Raw genomic sequence first — 23932 nt, forward strand, 5'->3', positions numbered from 1 at the left:
CTCTGGCAGAACCTGCGACGGCCTGGAAAACAGGTGGGGGTCTCTGCTGGCCCATCAGTTCTTCTTTCCTGACCTCCAGGACAGGATCGGATTTTCTTGCCTTAGCCATTATCCGACTCTAGGACTGACAGTCTCTGGAACGGGGAAACTCGCTTCCGCGAGTAACAGGGTACTCCCCCATAACTTCTTTCCAGGGCCGACTGCGGGACTTAAGCCCTGGCGGATATTGTTTGCGCTCCCTGGCCGTAGGGCCGCGCCCCTTGTGACGCAGGAAGCGGCCCGGGATACACCCTTAACCGCGCCCGCCGGCGGGACTGCCTGGATTGGCTTGGGCCAGCCGCCAAGCCACGAGTTTGCATCTGCTGGTCGCTTTTCCAGAGGCTGAGCTAAAGTTTGGATGTCTCTGCTACAAGAGTGCAAATTACCATCCCACCAGAGAGAGATTGCAGTGAAGAGGATTCGCCCTGGAGTATAAATGGCTGTCAGATCCTAAATAGAGGATCTTGTGTCTATGGTTAAGATACGCCCATTATATATCATACAGTGAAAAAAGGCTTATTTCCACAAAAGGTCAAACTGGGGTGAGGAAATTCTCCCTCCTCTTGATTTCAACAGGCTGAAATTCTTTCTTCTCTTACTAAAGAAGAACTCATCACCATGGTTTCAGCCACTTGTGAGGTTCCCCAAGGTCAATTGAACGAAGGGGTAATTCTAGTTGAAAGCTAAAAGAACTCACAACGTACTCCTTCTGCCCTCTTTCCCAGAACGCGCGCGCGTGTGTATATAACAGTGTTAGTGACAGGCCTCATTACTTATCAGCCTTCTCACAGAATCTTAATTAACACTTTGCAGGGATTCCTAACCAGGAATCTTTAGATAGAACAGGTAGCTTTTATGGGGCTGTCAAAAAGGTCCGTGGCACGAAACTGGTTAAGGATTCCTATGTATTTGGGGGGAAGGGGACGCATCTCTCGCAAGTTATAATTCACATCCAGGTCATTTAAGCTCAGTTTCTGGGATCTTGTTAACAAAATGAAGCTTACTGTCTTGGCGAGTAAAGAGTGTCTTTTAAAAAAGTATAAGAACGACTACTCCAGAAGTCAGACTGACTGTTGCCTCTCCCTATTTTCCATATTCAACCGGGAATCATGTTTCTTTTCATTGCAAATAATTTGCAATAAATCATCAGAGACGGAAGAGCTTTTTCAAATAATTGTTTTAATCCATACTTCGGGGTATTTTAAAGAAATATTCCTTATGTACAAAGGAATTCTTCTATTACAAACATTTTTCCAGGTAAGGCTAGGTTCACAGGATACTAAACATAACACACGGTCACTTGGGTATCAGTATCAGTTTTATACTGATTACAGATACAGTAACTTCTTTTTAGATGGAAATTTTCCAAAGGACTGTTAATCCCTTTGGTATTTTAACTCATTTTGGCTAAGTGAATTTCTCCACCTCCTAAATTTTTATTTTGCGATGTGGTATTTTCTTATTCTCTTATCTGCTCAATTAAATCTTTTAAAATATGGAGTTACTTTCAATCATGTAGTTTCCCTATTCAGCAACAGGATTATAGAGGAGAGGGACAACCAAATCCCAGGTGTGATGCAATTCTGTATGCAGCTCAAAATAGCACTGTTTTCTCCCTCCTCTCCCTGTGGTATTGCACATAAATTCATAGCTCCTTAAAATCAATGCTCTCAAACATGTTTTTTACCATTCACGCTGTACCATATAATACTCTATAATATATAATACCATATAATATCATATGTACCATATAATACATATATCCTTAAAAGGCCTGTATTTTGTAAAACAAATGAAGAGGCTAACATCGTGTCACCATTTTTCCTATTTGTATTTTAAAAGTCGAGACAATTTCTTCACCGCAGTGTCAGCGTCTCAAAAAAGAAATATTTTTCTTTTTCTACAGTGACCTTTTCAGAATATAGATCTGATTTGATTTTTTCTTAGTAGGTTTGTGAGGATTTGAACTTTAAACAGCAATCATAGTAATTCTGATGCAGGTTGCCCTAGGATCCACATTTTCAGAACCACTAGTTTACTAGTGGTTTAGAGGCAACAATATCTAAGCTTCAGCTTGCTTGTAATCATTCTCTTGCATTCTGTAGGCTTTGTAGAATTAAATGCAAGATATCTTTGTGAGTTATAAGAGCCACCAAAGTGAACATAACCCCATGCAAATCTGCTTTAGAATTCTGGAAGTTCTACTGTACTATTAGAAGAGGAAAACAGCCAGATGAAATGTGCTGGATGGAAACCGTGGCCTTTCTATAGAAACATCTGAAATATGCTCAGTGTTATTCATGCAAGACATCTGAAATAAAGTATACCAAGTTTAAGTTCTCCTCCAACTATTTGTGATTAAAGTTTACAATTCTTTATTACCTTAATGTTGACTAAGGGCCTAGGTTGAGGGAAAGTGCTGAGGTTTGCAAAGAGACCCTTAACTAACCTTGCATACTGCCTAAAAGTACTAAGTTATTCCCCATAAGAAATTTGACTTAAAGGAGGAAACTTTAGGAAAACTGGGCAGCTGAAGTGAGAAACTAAACCTTTTAACTTATAGAATTTGTGAACAAACTGGGGTATTTTTGCAATTTAAATTCCCTCCTAAATCTCTTCTGTGAAATCATCAGTAAAATATACATTACTCATTAAAACCTCATGAAATAAATTCTCCTTTTTGGGATATGATTAAGTATAGAATGCTATTTCAAATCTTGGCATAGCACCAAAGCTGCCCAAGCTGGGCAGCTACATATGGGATATATTCTGTTAGTTGTCTTTCCTGTGTCATGACCAATTTTTTAAGTCCAGTATATTGCTTTCTAAAATGCTTATACCTCACTGGACAGTCTGTCTTAAAAAGAGAACCTTTACAGATGAGCAAAACATATGGATTAAAAATAAATAAATAATAGGGGGAACAAATGTTGAAATAAATTTAGTAGGTTGAAATGCTAGTGATCAATGAGAGGGAGAAGTAAGGGGTATGGTATGTATGAATTTTTTTCTGTTTCCTTTTTCTGAATTGATACAAATGTTCTAAGTAATGAGCATGATGATGAATGTACAACTATGTGATAAAAAAAGAATGTTCATATTGATTGGTTTTATTAATAAAAATTTTTAAAAAAGAGAACCTTTACTATGATTATGATGTCCGACTGTATTAGTAGTGTGCGAAATTATAAAAAGAGTATTCACAGTAATTTGTGACTTAGTTTAACTTAGCGTCATCTCTGAAAGTTAAATTTTCCCAGCGAGGAGGCAAATAATCTCTTTCCGTTTATTACTGCCATTTAATCTATCAGTTTATTTTTGAATAGTAATCTAAAATAAGTCTTGGTTCAAACAAGGTATTTAGCCAATTAGTTTCTATTTCTCTATAAGGACATTTCCAATATTGTATTTCAGAGAAAAATTATACAAGCAACTACCTAGCAGTAGTTTAAGAGTCAGATTCTGTACAAGCCCAATAGGGAAGAATGTGCTAAATCAAAGTTAACACACCTATATATATTTTCTTGTTGTGGTGTATACTCTTTAAGCTTCTTTACACTTTCTTCCTGTGTCAATGAGTATAAAACCCTATAATAGTGTACTTGAATATTCCAAAACACACTTTACATGTTATTATAAATTCATTTTAATGATGGCATATTGTTTCATATACTGGCTGTGACATGGTATATATAATTGTTCATTAACCAGTTCTTAATGTTTGTTTTTGATGCCAGTCCCCCTTTTTTATGTATGGATTATGTGATAACTAGCAGGGTCTCTAGCTTACTGGTTACCATTTAAGCATTATTTGTTTTCGTAAATCATAAGTTCAAAATATCTTCCTTTATTTGCTCTTGCAAATAAATCTGTACTTTTTTTTTTTTTTGGTAAAGGTCCACATAAGAAATTAAGTTTTGCAAGCCATATACATTCTCAGTTACCCATCTCTCCCCAGTTTCTGTAATCCTTTAAAAATGTAATAACATTCCTAATTCCCAGACTATTCTTAAAGCAGTCTTTTGTGTTCAGTGGTTTGTGCACTTCTGTTCTAGTCCTTAATGGGAAAAAGAGAAGATGGTGGTTTTAGTAGTTTCAATTAATTTTAAGAGGGTAAAAATGCTGTAGCAAATGTGATAAAGATAATTCAGAGAGAACTGTAGAAAACAAAACAAAACACTAAAAAACCAGATGACCTGAACTGTAGTCAGGTAAAACCCAATTTCATGCATATTTGCTCATATGCTCATTGTAACTTAAGTGCTGACTGGCTATTTAATTTGATCTATATACCATAATGCTCTTTGACATCTCAAATTATCATAGAGTGCTTTTTTTTTTGGCCAATTAAAATATATTCATCCTATAGAAACTCAAACTTATAAAGTAGGAAAAAATTGAAACAATTCAAGAACTTAAGTTTATTGCAACATAGATACAACATATACTTGTGTGTAATTTTATAGTTTTACATGTAGCAATCTTACATTTCAAAAAGCTCCTAAAACTTGCTACTGTAATTCTAGTAATTAACATAATGGAAATCACTGTTATTGTATGAAAATATTCTCACAGAATTAAATTAACATTTGAAAAAATAAGGGTTTCTCAAACAGCTTCTTGTTCACTCGATTAGTCCCTTTATGCGATAAGTTATTGTTACTATGTACGGTCACATACCCTATATGCTGTCTGCTATCTACCTACCCAATTCTCATTTGACTCACGTTTTATGGGACGGAATCAATTTAGGATACTGTCTTCATTTCTTGAGACTTGGAGGGGAAAAGTAGCTTCCTGAGTTATCCAAAGATGCAAGAAACTGCCCCATATCACTGTGGTTACCTAAACATTGATCAATCACCTGCCAGTTGAAAGGAGTGAGCTAACACTGGATATCTTTTAGAGAGTTTCAGGTCAATCCTAAATTGTCATTCTCCACTAATATTGTTATGCTTACGATGATGTAGTAAGACTGACCATTGTGACAGTACACAGACTCGGTCTCTTAAAATATACAAAAACATATGAGAGGAATTTTAACAGGTGTTCTTGTTCACATATTTGGCACTTATATAAACTCTGGTCTTAGGAATCTTAATATTTTGAGTGTGTCTCTATGGGCAACAGAAACCATAAAATAATAAAGAATAAAGGGAATGTTCTTCTCTTTAACACCCTTAATTCCATCCTTATCTCTTTCCTTGGGTGCTTATATAGCAAATTATAACTAGAGCCACTCATAAATTACCCTCCATTGCTCTGAATAGTAAGAATGACTAACATAGCAGATGCTGACACTCAATGCCAGCCTGACCTTCTGCAGGAATGATCTTTTCATCTTGATCAAACTGTGACATCACCCCACCCCCCACCAAAACACAGATGCCTTCCTTGCTTCTCTGGTTTCTGTCACTCCAGCCACCACCACATGTGGATGCCCATCTTAGCCTACTCAGGCTGCCTCTCCATGGACAAACTTGTCATCCCGCCCAGAACTGGACTCCCCTTGCCAGCCTAACCCTCTCAGGGACAAACAAGCAATATTTTTTTATTACATTTGGAACCCTTGATTTACTGTGCTCTTAATGCTGGCAAATCTGTCCCAGGGAAATTTTTCTCAACCATCTGTAGTAAGAAAAAGAATTGCTATTAAAACACACCCAGAGACACATAAGATATCACTTTACATCCACTAGAATGGCTATTATTTAAAACAACAACAACGAAATAGGAAACATATCTGGTGAGGACATGAAGAGATTGGAATCCTCATACATTATTGGTGAGAATGTAAAGTGCAGCCACTGTGAAAAACAGTCTGGTAGCTCCTCAGAAAGTTAAGTAAGAATTACCATATGACCTGACAATCTCACTTCTAGGTATAAACCCAACAGAATTGAAAGTAGGGATTGGAACAGATATCTGCACATTGATGCTCACCATAGCATCATTCACAGCAGTCAAAAAGTGGAAGAAACCCAACAGCCCATCAACCAATGAATGGATAAATAAAATGTGGCAATCCATACAATGAAACATCATTCAGTCATAAAAAGGAACGAAGTTCTGATACATGGTAGGTACAACATGGATGAACCTTGAAGACATCATAGTGAATGAAATAAGCCAGACACAAAAGGACAAACACTGTAAGATCTTACTGATATGAAACAATCAGAACATGCAAACTCAGAATGAGAAATTAGAATCCGGGCTATAAGGAGTAAGGCATGGGGGTAGGAATAGAGAAATAATGCTTAACGGGCAGAGAGTTTCTGTTTGGGGGTGATGGAAAAGTTTTGGTAATGGATGGTGGTGATTGCTGCACAACATTGAATGTAATTAACACCACTGAATTGTATCCTTGAAAGAGGTTAAAATGGGACACTTTATGTTGCATATATCTTGCTAAAATAAATATTTTTTAAAAATCCAGCAACACAGAACTGTACAACACAGAATGAACCCAAATGGAAACAACACAGTCTAAACCTAATGTAATATTGATTCATCAAGTTAACAAATGTACCATGATAAAGCAAAATTTAATAGGGAAACCTGTGCATAAACAAACAAATAAAAGAATGAATATAGTATTGGAGGGAAAAATGATTAACATAATGGAATGTTGGAAGGACTACAGGCTATAGCTCATTTGTCCCTTTTGCCCATGAATTTATTAGGCAGGGGGATCAAAACACAGGCATTAAAAAAAATTCCTCCCCTTTTCACCCCATAATTCTTTCTATTATCCATATACTCTTAAATGCAAGTGCATTTTCTTTTGCCTTTCAGGTTAAATAAATAATGCCCATAAATGGATGAATAAGATATTCATCATCCCTACCTACCTTCCAGTTAAACTATAGCCAAGGCTACTTACTGGTTTGCAGAACTAACAGGGAAATCAGGAAATGTGATCAGCTAAATGATCACATTTAATCTAGGAGAAATGAAATTGTATATATTTTGTTCCTGGTTAATCTTCTAGATAATGTGATGACTATGGTGGGAATTATTCAAGATTAAAATATCTGTCGGTATTCTCAGAAACTATCCTGAAAATCCAAGTTATTCTGTGTCATGTATCTACTATCTTGTTTCAGTTATGTCCATTTGTGTTAGCTGTAGCATTGGCTTGCTGAAATGATCTTTAGTTATTTATATTAAAATTTTATAAATAATCAAGTGAGTGCTCATTTACCAATCTAAGATGTGACTTCAAACATATGGGATCAAGAAACCTGATTTAATAATAAACAAGTAGATGTCTCTCAAGATGAAGGCACATTAACCAAACTAAGAGACATGTAGATTTACAGAGTTATCCAGTTTTTCAATTTATGAAGAAAAGATACTTTTATCTCTTTGGCTAGCACATTCTCTCCAAAGAATTAAACTTTATAGGAAGTCAAATTAAGTCATTTGGTAAACATGGTAGCAAGAAATGCAGAATTATGACATTAGGACTGAACTTTTCATATAAAAATTAACTTAAGACTCGAATTATAAAGTCCTAGCTCATGATATCTGTATTTTTATTATACTCTAGTATTTAAGTTACAATATTAAATGAAATGATGCTTTAGCTACCAGTTGCAATACTGGAATTGAATTTTAAGTGAAACAGTGATTTAATTAAAAGGTCACATTTTCGAAATATCTTAGAATAATAATTAATTGTAAAAGTAGTAGGATGAATTTTTTATGTTTAAAATAACATTTGCTAATGCCCCCTTCTTTAAGATGCTCTTATATTTAGTGGAGGGTTGAGAAATAAAGCTTCTCTTTCACAACAAACCTAAACACCCCTAAAAAAAAGACAGACTGGTTCCCAAGCTAGCAAGATTCGACCCTTATCTCCTTGAAACAACAGTCCAGCAGAATATTCAAAATTTCTTAGGAAAAAAACTGTTTCTTTTCTGACTGAAATTTCCAAATAAAGAGGCAAAAAAAAAAAAAAATCCTTTCCAGTTGTATGTGGCATGACTCATCTTTTTAAAAATAATTTTTAAAGATATCTTCACACACAGTCCATCCAAACTATACAATCAGTGGCTCACAATATGATCACATAGTTGTGTATTCATCTCAATGATAATTTTTTAGAACATTTGCATCACTCCAGGAAAAAAAAAGGGAAAAAGGAAAAACTCATACATACCATACCCCCTTACCCCTCTCTCACTGACCACAAACTAGTATTTCAATCTACCTAATTTTTTTTACCCTTTATCCACCCACTCTTTAATTTTTTTTGTCATTTTTTTAAACTCATCTGTCCAGACCCCACATAAAGGGACCATCAGCCACAAGGTTTTCACAGTCACAGAGTCACATTGTAAAAGCTGTATTGTTATAAAATCATCTTCAAGAATCAAGGCTACTGGAATATAGTTCAGCAGTTTCAGGTACTTCCCTCCAGCCACTTCAATACACCATAAACTACAAAGGGATATCTAAAAAATGCATAAAAATGACCTCCAGGATAAACACTTGACTCTGTTTGAAATCTCTCAGCCACTGAAACTTTATTTTGTTTCCTTTCTCTCTTCCCCCTTTTGGTCAAAAAGGCTTTCTCAATCTCATGATGCTGGGTTCCAACTCATCCCTGGGAGTTATGTCCACATAGCAGGGAGGACTTGAGTTCACCTGCCAAGTCAGCTTAGAGAGGCCACATATGAGCAACAAAAGAGGTTCTTTTGGTGTGACCTGTGGGCATAATTATAATTAAAGTTTAGCCTCTCCTTTTCAGGAATGTTTCACAGGGGCAAGCCCAAAGATCAGAGGGCTTAGCCTGTTGAACTTGTTGTCCCCACTGCTTGCGAGAATATCAGGAAATCCCCAGATAGGGACGTTGAGTATTTCTTCCTTTCTCCCTAGTTCTCCAAGGGGACTTTGCAAATACTTTTTTATTCTCTGCCCAAATTACTCTGGGGTATATCAGGGCATTACGCTAACCTGGACAAACCAACAAAATCTCACACTCTATTCAAGATTCAAAATAAATGTTCAAATAAACTGACCATACAAGTTAATTAGATAATGTGCTACCCAAAGCATAAATTTTTCACCAATTAAACATTTCTCCCTTTGGTATCACACAGAAGTTAAAGTTATAAAATATGGACCATGTCATCCTTTACCCTGTATTCTGATTTACCTCAGCCCTAGCCAGATCAGGTTCATTCATATCTCTAGTTGAAGTGTGATCACTTTTTCAACTTTTTTAAACAGTCGCTATATGAAGCAATGCTGACTTTCAAACCTTCAAAGCTCTAACTCTTGAGTCTCAGGTGTCACAAATACCCAAAGTTTCAGGGAACTACCAGGTTATAGGCAAATTGGTCAGTATCTTAGAATTTAAGAATAACAGTTCCAACTTTGGAATAGATGTGACTACTATAAGAGTTTACAATCTAGGAACTTTTATAATAGGCCCCACCCTGATAACCCATACTCTCGACCTCAAATTCCCTGAGTTTATATATTATAGTTAGTTCATATGAGTGAAGCATAATATTCGCCTTTTTGTTTCTGAAATTTCATTCAACATAGTGTCCTTAATGTTTGTTCACCTAGCTGCATGCCTCACAACTTCATTCCTTCTTGCAGCTCTCAGTAGTCCATTTATATATACACCACAGTTCCCCCTTCCATTCCTCAGTTGATGTACCCTTAGGCCACCTCCATCCATTGAGAATTGTGAATACTGTCTCCATAAACTCCAGTGTGAAATGTACATTCCTGTCCCCATTCTCAGTTCCTCCAGGTATATACGGAGCAATGGAGTTGCAGGATCATATGGCTACCTCAATTTGGCCTCCTGTGGAACCACCACACTGCCCTCTAGAGGGGCTGTACCTCTCAGTTTCCCTACTAACATCTTTTTTCCACATTTCTCCAGCACTTGTTTCTCTCTACTCATTTTTAAAGTTTCATTCACACATCATACAATCCAACCTAAGTAAAAAAAACCAATGGTTCCTGGTATTACACAGCCATGACTTCACCACCACAATCTATATGAAGACATTTCTTTTTCTACTGCAAAAGATTCCATACCCCTCCTCCATATTCCCCATTTGTTGACATTTAGTTTTGGCACATTATGCCTTTATTACATTCAGTGGAAGCATAATTCAAGGTTACTGTTGACTACAGAACCTTGCTTGCATTGACTGAATTTTTTTCTGTATACCATCCCATTTTCAACACCTTACAAGGTTGACATTCATTTGTTCTTTCTCATGCAAAAACATTCTTATATTTGTACATTTAATCACCGTCATTGTCCACTCTAGGCATTCATAAGTTATACTGTCTCAATCTTTACCCTCTATCTTTCCTTTTGGTGTTAAATGTGTTCCCAGCCTTTCTTCCTTAACCATACTCAAATTCTGCTTCATTTAGTGTACTTACATTGTGGTGCTGCAATCAGACAGTATTATGCTATCCATTTCTGAATTTTTACGATCAGTTCTGTTGCACATTCTATACTCCTTCTGTACCAAATGCCCAATCTCTACCCTCTATTTCCTGATAAGCTGTGTTCTTAACTTTCATAGTTCACTCATTAACGTTTGTTCATATAAGTGAAACCAAACATTATTTGTTCTTTGGTTTTGGGTAATTTCACTCAGCATAATGTCCTCAAGGTTTATCTATGTTTGTTACATCATAATGATTTTATTGTGTTTTACAGCTGTATAATACTCCATTATATGTATATACCACAGCTTGGTTAGCCACTCATCCATTTATGGACATTTGGACTGTTTCCATCTCTTTGCAATTGTAATAATGCTATAAACATTAGTGTGAAAATGTTTGCTTGTGTCCTTGCCTTTAGTTCCTCTGAATATATACCTAGTAATGGGATTGCTGGATAATATGGCAATTCTATACTATGAGGAACCACCAAACTGCCTTCCACAGTGGTTGTTACCATTTTACATTCTCACCAACAATGGATAACTGTGCCTCTTTCTCCACTTTCTGGTTTTTTGATGACGGCCATTCTGGTGTCAGATGTTATCTCATTGTGGTTTTGATTTGCATTTCCCTAATAGCCAGTGAAGTTGAGGATCTTTTCATATGCCTATTAGTCATTTGTATTTCCTCTTCTGAAAAGTATCTGTTCATGTCTCTTGCCCATTTTTTAAATGAGCTGTCTTTCTGTTGTTGAGTTGTAGAATCTTTATATAGTTTGGATACCAAACCCTTGTCTGATAGGTGGTTGCCAAATATTGTCTCCCATTGCATAGGCTGCCCTTTTATTTTCCTGACAAAGTTCTTTGATGCACGAAAGTGTTTAATTTTGAAGAGATCCCAGTTATCTATTTCTTTTCTAATTGCTGGTGCTTTGGGTGTAAAATCTAGGAAACTACCTATCACAGGATTTATAAGAATTTTCCCACATTTTCTTCTATAAGTTTGATGGTCTTAGCTCTAAATGTTTAGGTTCTTGATCCTTTTTTTTTTTTTTTTGGCATGGGCAGGCACCAGGAAATGAACCCTCGTCTCCTGCATGGCAGGTGAGAACTCTGCCTGATGAGCCACCGTGGCCCACCCCCTTGATCCATTTTTTTTAATAGTTTTTTTTATTAATTAAAAAAAGAATTAACAAAACAATTAGAAATCATTCCATTCTACATGTACAATCAGTAATTCTTAATAACATCACATAGTTGCATATTCATCATTTCTTAGTACATTTGCATCGCCCTTGATCCATTTTGAGTTAATTTTTGTATATGGTGTGAGATAAGGGTCGTCTTTCACTCTTTTGCATATGCATATCCAGTTCTTCAAACACCATTTACTGAAGAGACTACTCTGTTGCTGGTGAGTTGGCTTGACTGCCCTATCAAAGATCAATTGTTCATAAATGAGAGGGTCTATTTCTGAACATTTAAATCGTTCCCATTGGTCAGTATATCTATCTTTTTTTTCTTTTTTTATAACATGGGCAGGCACCGGAAATCGAACCCGGGTCCTCGGGCATGGCAGGCAAGCACTCTTACCTGCCGAGCCACTGTGGCCTGCCCAGTATATCTATCTTTATGCCAGTACCATGCTGTTTTGACTATTGTAGCTTCATAATATGCTTTAAAGTCAGGTAGTGTGAGACCCCGCACTTCAATGATTCATCTTGATCCCTAAAGAAATATTAAAGCTGCTGGACAGGTTTTGTTTTAGGCTTCTTAAAAAAGCTAAGACTGGCCTCAAAATTTATGAAGGAAACCGAAAAGCTAGAGATATGATAGTGTAAGTGAGTTGACTTACAGCGAGGTTGCTAACTGCCTAACTTTGAGGTAAGTTACTTGGTGATTTACTTTACATGTCCTGCAATTGTGGAATTGTAACCCATATCAAACACTGAAATGCATTCTAATAATCACTAATTGTGGTGCTGTACTTCGGAATTTATTGTTTTTTGTATATATGTTATTTTTCACACACACAAAAGAAATAAAGTCAATTGTGATGACAAAAAAATTTTTAAGCCTTCTAGCCTCCTATATTCTGGAGTAGCTAGAAGGAAAAACGTGAGAGGATCATATGGTAGCCCATGACAAGCTCTGGGATCTGTCCTGCAATTACTTGTTGAAGAGTGCTTTGAAAACTTTCCTTTTCGTTTCTTTGCTTTGTATATATGTTATACAATAAAAATGTTTTTTAAAAAGCCAATTATAAGCACTTATTTAATGTTTCAAATACTAACATTAGTGCTTCTCATAAAGTCTTACCTCAAACCGCTAAAACTACAAAAAACATATACTATTGCTCTAAGACACTAGAGAAATATTTCATTTTTTTTTCTATTTCTTAAGGGTGACAGAATGTATAACCTGGAAATTTGCCCAGGCAAGACATGTCAGCATTCTAAGAAGTTCTAAAAAAACAAAACATGTTTGGAAATTTTTGGTAAACTTGTAGCAAAGGCATCAAGTAAACTTTAATAAACATATTTAACACTGAACTTATTGATAAAGCAAAAAACTAAACAAAACAAACAAAAACAAAAACAATCAAGTGTTGGAACTAGTGTTTTCCCATTTAGGGAAATAAAACAGGCAGCTATATTGTTTCTATACTTCTTGTTATTTAATTTGTTCAAGAAATCCCAAAGCCTGGGAATCATTGGACTTGGTTAGTTTTAAAGCTCTGCCAAATCAGTGCTTTACACTTCTAAAATCAGATTCTCTCAAATATACTGGATTTCTACAAAATTCTAGTTCAAAAAGCAGGCAGGCAGGGGTTCCAGTTATTTTACTTTGTTGATTTATATTTTAGATCCATATAAACACACATTGTCTGATTTGTCTTAAATCCTTAAAGTATCCTACCTTCAAACAATGGCTCCATATTCTGAGGGTACAAAATATAAGTCTTTCCCATTTTAACCATTCATTCAATTATAGAAAGGCTTCTGTGAGACACAAAATCTGGATCATGAAGCAAAGGGTCCTACAAATCTACCCTACTTGTTGGGATGCTATCTAGTCACTGCTACCACCATTTCAGGGAGTCACCCACGCACCTTAAGAAAGACTGCTTAAAATTAATACGGATGCTGAATCATTAAATTGACATCTCTTTTAGTCTCCAGTATTTTAAAGCAGCTAAAGTAAAAACCTAAAACTGTGAAATTGTAACCCATGTCAAATTCTGGAATATGTTCTACAACCAACTGTCATACTGTGCTTTGAAATTTATGGCTTTTTTGTAGTTATGTCATTTTTCACAAAAAAAGTAGATTGTGAAGATAAAAAATATTTAAGCCCTCTAGCCTCCTACATTCTGGAGCAGCTAGAAGGAAAAATATGAGAGGATCACACAGTAGCCCACGACAAACTCTGGGATCTGCCCTGTAACTACTTGTTGAAGAGTGTATCGTAATGTTTTGTTTTTTTATTTCTTTGCTTTGTATATACATTATACTATTCAACAACAAAAAATTTTAAAAAACTAAAAAAAAAAAAAAAAAGAAAGACTGTTTATTATGATTAATTCTTACTTGGTTCTCTTAAGTACCCTTTTCCCAAGCAGCTCAAAGCCTTCTGACACAATAGCTCCTTAATATGTAACTACAGCCAGAATGAAAGAGCAAGGAAGTAAATTCTGCCCGTGAGGAGAGGCTGCAAAGGACATGAATAATCAAACTCTGAATAATCAAACTACTTTCAAATTCATAATTTTAATGTAGATAACAATCTTGCATTTAAAGAATTTAATCTTAAAAATTAAATCTATTATGTTTTTATCTAGGCTTCTAATTAAGTTACTCTTAGAGTTTAGTCCTCATCCTTCAACATAATTTGATAATTACCATTTAGCCAGTGAAAAATGTCTATTTGGCATTTGATTATCAAAGAAGAAAGGAGGCAGATAACACAGAAATATCTGCATATCATAGCTTTTAAGGTTTGATGATCATTTTTATTACCAAAAACCTTACCCTACAACTTTCTTCAATGCTTTTATTTCCTGTTTTGTTTTTCAATTCAGAGAGTAGATTTAAAAGTAGTTTACTACTTTTCACAACTCAAGGTCAGTTTACTTTGCAGATTAGCATGAGGAAAGTATAAGAGATTTCCCTCTCAATTTCACTGCTAACTCTTGGTCATCTTCATAGAGGTGGAGGACTTTCTATAGTATCAGTATGATTTGTCAGTATAATAAATAAAACCTATTCTTACCTCAAGGGGTAGGGATAAAATAATATACTAGAAAATTTGATATACATGTATTTGCACAAAGGTATACATGGTTACATTCATGTTTGGAAATCACAGTTGTTGATTAGGAGGGAATTCTGTCAAAAGATTATACAGAGGGGTGCATGGGTGGTTCAGTGGTAGAATGCTCACCTTTCATGCAGGAGACCAGGGTTTGATTTCTGACCATGTACTGCCCCCCGTCCCCCAAAAGATTACACACGGATGGAAAAAAGGGGGGTGAGTGGGTAAGAATGGGAACAAAAAAATAAGTGCCTACTCTATGTTAGGTATGGACAATGTTAAGGGTCATCCAGGAGAGTAAAGGCTATAACAAATATTGAAAATAAAAGTCTTCAACCTACTTAATGCAAGCTTTGTCTGAGTGACTGTATTCTTATACAAATGAAGAAAATAGGACCAAATTTGATTGCACCTAGGAGAATTTAACACTTCACTTAAATCGCAGTTTTCTAGATGGACTTCAAATTTCCTCATTTGTAAACAGAGGATAAATTGGCAGGTATCTCGTATCACGGGTGGCTCAGTGGTAGAACTCTCTTCTTCAATATGAGAGACCCAGGTTCCATTCCTGGACCTTGCACCTCGCCTCTCCCCTGCCACCCAAAAAAAATCCAAGTGTTCAGCTGACATAAAGTGTAAATGTATTCTTAGCTAGTTCTGACCTTAAACTACCTACACGTATTTAAAAATTATGAATCAGGCCATTAAAATGTTTGTCACTAAAAAGACTGATTTTAAGTACACAGAACAAATACAAAGTACAAAACCAGACACTTGCTATAACGGCACTATATTCAAGCTTTCTTTTTTAAAATGTTTAATCTTTGGAGCCTTGAAAGGCTAACACAAGAGCAATCCTCAGAAAAAAGGGAGTAGATATAGTAAAACCACCATCTACACTGTGTATTTAGCCCAAGTAACAACACATTGTGATGTCTTACATGTGTAGATATCCTTTTATGTTTAGAATTATGTATCTTATAAATATACTCACCATGAAATTTGTATTTTAATTTCAGACAGGTGTTATATTTCAGTGACAGAAACTTCTTTTGAAAAGTAGAAAAGCTACCACGTTAAGTTATAAAAAGGTTGATAGACGCATGGATGACAAACAGGAGTAAAGCCCATTTTTATCTTAAATGCACTAAACCAAACTTTTTTTTTCTATTTCTTAAGGTTGATAGAATGTATAACCTGGAAATTTGCCCAGGCAAGACATGTCAGAATTCTAAGAAGTTCTAAAAAAAGCAAACACACACCAAACTCTAGCCATGTATAGAACTCTCTTAAAAAAAGAGAGAACTGAGAAAAGTTAATGGCAGCACACTATTTTTCCTCAAAATTCAGCTTACTGAGTGCTACGCATAATAAGCTGCTCCTCATTTCTAATGGGTTGTACTCTGAGATCTAAAAAGAAATGTAATATGAATAACCAGAAAGGTACTTCTGAAATGCACAATGAAATGGTGAGAATATGAAAACTACCTGGAAATTATGATCAGAACTGTTACTATATACCTGTTTTCAAGTCACAAAATCACTATAACTCTTACAGTAGTAATTAATATACTGTCAAATAGTATTCAGTTTAACACTGAATTCCTCCTGGTCATCTAAAGGTAGAAAAGCATACATATACTTAAACAACTTGATTGTTATGATTTCTGATGCACGTCAAGTCTGCATAACATTATCCTCAAGCCATAAAAACTGCATTTTGCACAGGCATAAATTTAAGATGTACAAACAGGCACAACAACACTAACCTGAAATCTGAAGCATTTAATGAAAGTTCTTTGAGGACTTAGAAGTTCAAATAGGAAATTGGCTGTCAAAATTTATTTCATAATGCAGCAGCAAAATTTATAACAAGTTTTGGCTTTCACCATAGCTATAGGTTGTCTGTGTTACATGGATTTGCACCCATATAACTTAAAACACCAGAACTCTCCTAAGTACATGTTTATCCGGCAGCCACTGCGGTTATTAGACACTTACTACATAGTTGCAGATAATTAAACAATTTACACATGAGGAAACAGAGGGGCAACAAGTCAATCAAGATCATGCTGCTTGTAAGAGGAGAGCATAACTGATGACACTACAGCTAATGCTTGCTTTCTCGTTTCTTCTCTATGTATGACCAAGACAAAAACAAAAACAACACAAAAAAAACCACTATGATTAGAAATCAAATATTCTTTCTAATTCTGATCCCATCTTAAAGTTGAGAAAAGAAGACTGGGAATGAGACCTACAATCCAGTAGAGAACAGACTCTATTGATTGTCTAAGTTTCAATTTGGAGTTTGCGATACCAGTTATCTGGGTTACAGTTCTAGCTTGGTCACTCACCACTAAAGATACTCTTTTCCCTTTTTGAGACTGTACCCTCAAATATAAAAGGAAGAAAAAACTAATGGGTTTAGCTTCACTGGCAAAAGAACACAAAAAAATAAAGCAGAGAACACTTTACTCAAAAAAAATATCGCACTCAGAATCATTCATATTTGTAAAAAAGTAAAGCGCTACCTATCACTTTTGTGAATCATGGGAGCAGGAAAAGATACTACTTATGATAGTTATGAATGAAGTAATTTTTTATTATTCATACTATAACTACCAGATTCAGGTAACAGTACATATCAACACATAGTTTAGCAATTAAAAAAAATGGAATTTTTTTCTCAGTGTAAAATGTGGACAGTCTTTCTAGATTTGTTTATTGAGTCAACTCATTTTGCTTTCATCTCTGAAGACTATCAACTCTCAAACAATGATTTTTCATGAGAGCTAGTTCTCTCCATACTCAGATAATAAGCATGGATGTTTCTGAAATTGTCTTATACACTTGCTTTATTTATTCTATTACTCCTACCCTCAGTTCAGGCTCTTATTTCATCTACATTACTATTAAAGATTCTAATCCCTGGGGATGACAATAAATAAGATTTAAAACAAGTGTTAAAGCATTGCACAGTCCAGAACCTCTGCTTACAAGTAAGCCTTCATTCAGATAGTCTAACTAGGGCTGAAAATACGAATTTTGGTTAAGATCTGAGAGACTGAAATTGCTGCAGTCAACTTGGGTAAGATTATTGGCGAACTGTGGTAAACTATATACAATAGCATCAAACATGGTTCTGGCAGTCAGTCTTCCTTCTTGGGGTGGGGGTGTGAGTGTGGAGTGACACTAGCAGTTAAGGATTTCTGGTCTGGCCTTGAATGGAAACTATTCCAATATTTCTCCTTTTCTCTCTAAACTAATCTTAGTGACCTTCTGTGACATACCTTGCTAATTAAAAAACAAAACAAACAACTCCTGTTATTCCTAAACTCTTCCTTCCTTCACTTTTCCTTCTTTGATGTTAATTCTCAGCAACAGACTAAACTAGACACACAGAAGAGACAATGGTATTAAAATTGAGCTAAGTTTAAACAAGTAGAAATAAAGACTGGGAAAACAGCATGTAAACATTTATTTTTTTTTTGGTATGCTGTGCAGTAGGGGTCACATTTCATTCTTTTCCATATGAATATCCCTTTATCGTTTTTTTTTGGGGAGTGTACGGGCCTGGAACAGAACCTGGGTCTCAGACATGTCAGTTGAGAATTTTACCACTGAATTACCCGTGCACCCCAGCAAGTACACACTTAGATATAAAAGCTTCATCAGTTCTTCTAAGGAAGTGAGTAGTTTATTTTATTCCCCTAATTGATAAGTGTAAGGGCTAGGAATTAAGTCTTGGGCTTATTAAATGTTAGGAACATAAATTACGTGTTGACTGAAATTAAGGTAGAGTTCTGATCTGTCCCAAGAACAAAGCAACCAGATGGGAAACACCAGAATACAATTTTAAGTTTGAGATACAAATGCCTCTATACTTTAGGAGGGGCATTCTGTGAAAAGAATGCTCATTTCTGTTTTGTGAAAGAAGCGAACAAACAACAAAAAAACTAAACCAATTTTCTTTCATAAGAAAGAGAAAAGCAAATGAAAAAAAAACTGCCGTAGAAATATTTCTCTTACATAGGTGGAAATAGCATACTATTAGTTCCTCTGATTTCCAGATGAAATTCTATTACTGTAAAGATGCTTCAAGCTCAAATACAACAGGAGGAAGTTTTAAGGACCTCATCTTTTTGAATTATCAGAGGGTAGCTAACTTTCAGATTTTTTAAAAATACTTTTGGAATAAATTCATGACTTCTTGCTTATTAAGAAAAAAATGAAATTGATTTAAAGTACCTACAACACTTGAAAGTTAAGTATTTTATGGCCACTATTTGTAAGTATGGATTTTGGATCCTACCATAAAATGATCTTACCCAGGAAAAAACAGATGACATTTAATCCATTTTCCAGGAAGTTAACCTAATCAAACCATGCATGCTTTTTAGTCAAAACATTTTTATGTATTTCTGATGGTTTTAAGTTCAAACCATCTCAAATATCAATCTCTTCATTCTACACTTAGAAGAGGACACTAAATGTCAGTAGGCAGGTAGGTAGATGTGGGGTAAGAAATTTTCACATAAAAACAAAATCCAGTGAGTCACATGTAATTCAAAATATTTTACTTTGAATTTATGCTTAAGCAAATATGTTAAAAGTATTAGTGACTATCCAGAAATAACAACAAAAATGTCATTAACATTTATGCATTAAAGCTTAAACTCGACTATTTCAGAGCTCATATTATTACAATTTTATACATATTATATACAATTTTAATAAGCCCAATTATTGCAATGCCAACCTTACCACACACAAAAACATGTGACTGTGTGAGGCTGGCATATTGACATCTACAAATAACTGAAAGCAAGGAAAAGGACAAAAATCAAACTCTAGGGCCCAGCAAATTGGTCCTCTAGTATGAGAGCAAGTAATGCTACATACTTGATAATCTCCAAGCACACCAAGGGGATCGTAGGTGAAAATGTCGAGATTTGAGACATATTCAGAAATATTCAGCCCAGCTGAAAAATACTCACCTTTCGTTGGGGCAGAAATGATCTCTATTCCATTAGCTGCCCTGTACCTCCACCACCTTACCTAAATGATTTAATGATAAGAGCCTGCTATGTGAAAGGGAAAGGAAATTTTGCCCCTGGACTTTACCATTCACCTCTTCTCCAAAATGCTGGTAGTCACAGATTCTTTGAAAACATCTGCAAGTTAGTATTCTGTAACATCTATTAGGTCTAATCCTATCACTCTCTTAAAAAACCATGAATTCCTGAAGGCCTAACAAGCATCACACATTGGGCTCGGTCATCAATGTAAAGAACTGTTCATCTTACTTGGGAGAGTAGGAATTTGGAAGAATTCCTGAGGCAAAGAAAACGCTTAGGTTGTGTTACAGAGTGAGGAAGAGGCACTTCAGGCAGTGTGCATAAAGGCAAAAAGGTATGAGACAGTACAGCACTCTTGAGATGGTATGCCCTTTAGCACCTTGGGGTGTCAGAAAAATAGATGATGATGAGGCAGAGAAGCACCAGCAATTAACTTGGGACTCTTTCCGAAGGAGGGGCACATCGCAGTTTTAAACAGTGGAGTAACACGATTAAATCTGCACGTAGGCACAAAAGGGTATGTGAATCCAGGTAGAAAGCTACTTCAATTGTAAAAGAAAGAGATGATGATTATAAAGGACGTATGGCGCAGAGCTTACCCAAATAATGAACTGTAGGATGGGTAGCAATTTTCAAGGGGATAAAATTTTTAGGAACCAAACGCCAAACTAAGTATTTTTGTGTGACTTCAAGGCACTGGGACTGAGATGAAAATTTGGGAGTTACTAGGATATAATAAGCACAAATGACATTGCCCAGGGAGGACATATAAAGTAAGAAGGAAGCCAACGAAACCCATGTCAAGCAGTATTTAAAATACCATAAAGAAGTCAAGAAAAGTAAGGACAGGAGGTTCATGACGTTGGTATTTATGAAGAACACTCATTATTAGCGCTAAAACAAACAAAAAAAGACTTTCCATTAGCTTAGAAAATGGCCTCTTTTCCTTTATAGTGAAAAGGGTAACATTCTGAAAATTACCTTAAAATATGCTGACTTCATTTTTAGACCTTCTTTTCTAAGCAGAACTAAGGGTTGCTATGAGGAAAAGGGAGATAATACCAAACTTTCACATAACTAATAACCTGTGAAGTTACTCAGTTCTCACGTATAAAAGATCCACTTTATTCTCTGAGTGGACCAAAAAACCAAATAAACAAAATCTTTTCATTTGAAATTTCTAGAACAGAAAATGTCTAATTACTGAATTACTGCTCTTGGACGTCACATTCAATTGCCTAACAAAAATTCACAAAAGAAAGAGTAAAAATTTAAGTTTATACAAATGTATTAAAAACAGTTTAGTTTTCAAATTAACAAGAGCCTACAACAAACAAATACCACAATCTGACCCTACACTCATCATCTTTTCAGACCCAGCAAGCATTTTCCCCCAGCACCAAATATATATGGTCTATCAAAACAGAAGTCAGATCTTAGTTTTAAATGTCTTTGTTGAATAACTCCCCTCTCTCACTTAACACTACCTCTGGGAAGAGGAGCTTTTTAAATCTTCACTGAACATGCTGTTCAGCAATTTGCCACAAACTCAAACACGTCATTTGAAAGAGGGGAATATTACACAGCTATGCTGCTCAACAGGTATCGAAAACTAAGGAGTATTAGTACAGGACAACCTACACCCAAGCCTTCTTAATTGTGTAACAGAAAGTTTTAAAATTCCCTTTTACAGAAATAAATGCGTATTAGCGTCACGTTAACCCGATTCAGTTGCTGGCCACTAGAACTAGTTTGGTCGACTAGGAACAAACCTTATCAAAATTAGTATATTTTACCGAATCTGAAGTAGTCCCTAAGAACTGCTGGAGATCTCCACCTATCAAACTTTAAAAAAGCATCATTCATAGTACCACAAGTGATTTAAAGAGGTAGATTTTAATATTTCAAAAGGATGAAGAAATCTTAATAAATAACATTTACGAGAAGTGATAATAATTCTACCAAATTTATTTGCGACAGAATTGAAAACAGCGTCACAACTTTGTACAATTTAAAACACTATACATTTTTATTCTGCGTAACTCATTATACCTACACTTAAAAAGTAAATCCCACTAAGATCACACATTCTTGTAGGAAATACAGAGATAGGATATGAGGAACTAGAATGTATAGAGGAAAAGAAAGGTTGAAACGAGCCTTCAACTCAAATTGCACACAGCCCTTGGTTCTGTTAACTTTCACGGTTCCTGGGTGTTCTTACACTTTTACACTGGCTTCCGGTCTTACGGAATATTTTCCTATTCTCCTCTACGAAACTACTTCTACTCAGAAAATAACTGACATTCCTTGACGTTGCGTTTTATAAACTAATCTTTCCTTGCAGTGGATTCCAGTGGCCCTTACGGACTCGAATGCCTGATTCCGAGTCCCACATCAGACATCTACCACCTTACGTAAGTACACTTCGCAAGGAGAAAGGCAGATAAGAAAATAGGGCGCCAAATTTCTCCACCTCCAACAGCCGTCACACCTCCTAAGGAGTGTCCCTCCAGGGGCTTTCCCCCGGGAACCGCGGATGTGGTGCTGTATGGGGGAGGGGAAGCTCTTTCAAACAGTCATCTCTTCCTCTTCAGGCCGCCAACGCGGACCGCACCACAGTCTCCTCCGCCCAAACCCTTTCCCCTCCCCCGCCCCAGCCTGGGTCTGAGCCAAACCCCACAGGAATGCAGCCCGGTCACATGCGCTGCGGCGGCGGTGGACGTGCCACTCCCCCAGCGCCCCAAGGAGACCCAGCGCCATCTTGCCCTGACGCAGTTACAAAAGTCACGGGAGAAATCCTGTCTCCTCGTTCGCGCCAGCGCCCCAAAGTTTCGCAGAGGCCGAGCCGGGGCCCTCACCTCGCGCAGGGACAGGAGAAAATGGTCAGGGAAGAGCCTTGAGATTCCCTTCGCCACTACTTGGGTTCCATATCGGCCGCTGCAGCAACGATCACCATCGCCACTTCTCTCTCTCTGCCTTTGCAACAGCCTCCCCAGACGGCTTTGGCCCCACCTGGTGCTGCAACATGAGGTCATCGTTAGCCAATCACAACACGCCCAACAGAACACATCAGGCACTGATTGGCTGTAGAGACCGCCTCTGCCTCTCCCCACTCCGCTTACCAAGCTCTCCCGGTTGCTGTGGGGCAAGGACAAGAACGGAAACCGCCATTTCGGGGAGGCCCCGAAGACAAGAATCGGAATCGCCATATCATTTTAGTGGGAAAACCCTTGTTTTATTCTTTGGCCTTCCCCTTTTTTACTTCGAGATAACCTCTCTTTGTCCCTCCCTAGTTTAATCACGGCCACATAAAGGAACTCCCACTGCCCCCGCACACTCTCCTGCCGGCGGGGAAATCCTTCCCCAGGGCCAAGAGAAGCAGGAGGTAACAACGGCAACTGCACCGACAGCAACAGCAGCTTTTTACCCCGAAACACGGTGGAAGGGAGGCGGCGTTGACGGTGGCTGTATTTTCCCTGTTGCTTCTCCCCCCGATCTCTTCTGTTTCTTGCTCCTCCATCGAGACAGCGCCGAACTCGCCAGCTCCGCTTTTATCCGGTGTCCGGAGCCTGCGCACTGGAGCCGCCTCAGCCCCTAGTGGGCGTCAAGTGTCACCCCAACCGAGTTCACCCAGTGCTTGAGGCCAGACTGGGGGCGGGGGGAGGCCGGGACTGAAGTTGTTTGGGGGGAAGAAGGGAAAGTGCATCGCTTCAGGAGGGTGATGGGAGGTGGGATCGTTCCCATAGTCTACTGTCATTTCCACCCAGAAGCGGCACGTCCAAGCTCACCTATATACAGAACTCGAGGGCTGAGGAAAAAGGGGTAAAGAATCAATACCTCCAAACTGAAATTTTCCCAAAATTTTGAAAAAAGACAGATTCCACTTCACTGACTCCAATTTTCGGATCTACCAGCCTCATTGCAGAGGCAAAGGCGGGCGACCGCCCACGAGCAAAATGGCGGCGGACAGCTTCGTCCCCTCCCCCTCTGCCCCTGCGGAGCGGGGAGGGCGGGCCCCGTGCACTTGCCGCCGCCGCGGCCGCTGCCGCCGCCGCCGCC

General features: G+C 37.2%; 1 protein-coding gene and 1 long non-coding RNA gene across 7 annotated transcripts in view; one reads left to right on the forward strand and one right to left on the reverse strand.

Moving 5' to 3' along the window:
- Positions 1–23859, reverse strand: part of LOC143684443 (uncharacterized) — a 131697-nt gene extending 107838 nt beyond the window's left edge. For 2 of the 6 annotated variants that reach the window (XR_013176045.1, XR_013176041.1), the window contains exons 1-2: positions 23301–23847; positions 1–22891 (exon numbers count right to left, since the gene is read on the reverse strand). This is a non-coding gene — a long non-coding RNA (uncharacterized LOC143684443). Of the gene's footprint in view, positions 22892–23300 lie in introns of all 6 variants that reach the window. The other 4 variants (XR_013176071.1, XR_013176076.1, XR_013176059.1 and 1 more) reach the window with 3 other exon arrangements.
- Positions 22678–23932, forward strand: part of KMT2E (lysine methyltransferase 2E (inactive)) — a 120934-nt gene continuing 119679 nt past the window's right edge. The window contains exon 1 of the mRNA XM_077159351.1: positions 22678–23695. The gene's annotated coding sequence lies outside the window, so the exon portion shown is untranslated. The remainder of the gene's footprint in view (positions 23696–23932) is intronic.

Source organism: Tamandua tetradactyla, chromosome 1, assembly GCF_023851605.1.
Source record: "Tamandua tetradactyla isolate mTamTet1 chromosome 1, mTamTet1.pri, whole genome shotgun sequence".
In the NCBI taxonomy this organism is placed as follows: domain Eukaryota; kingdom Metazoa; phylum Chordata; class Mammalia; order Pilosa; family Myrmecophagidae; genus Tamandua; species Tamandua tetradactyla.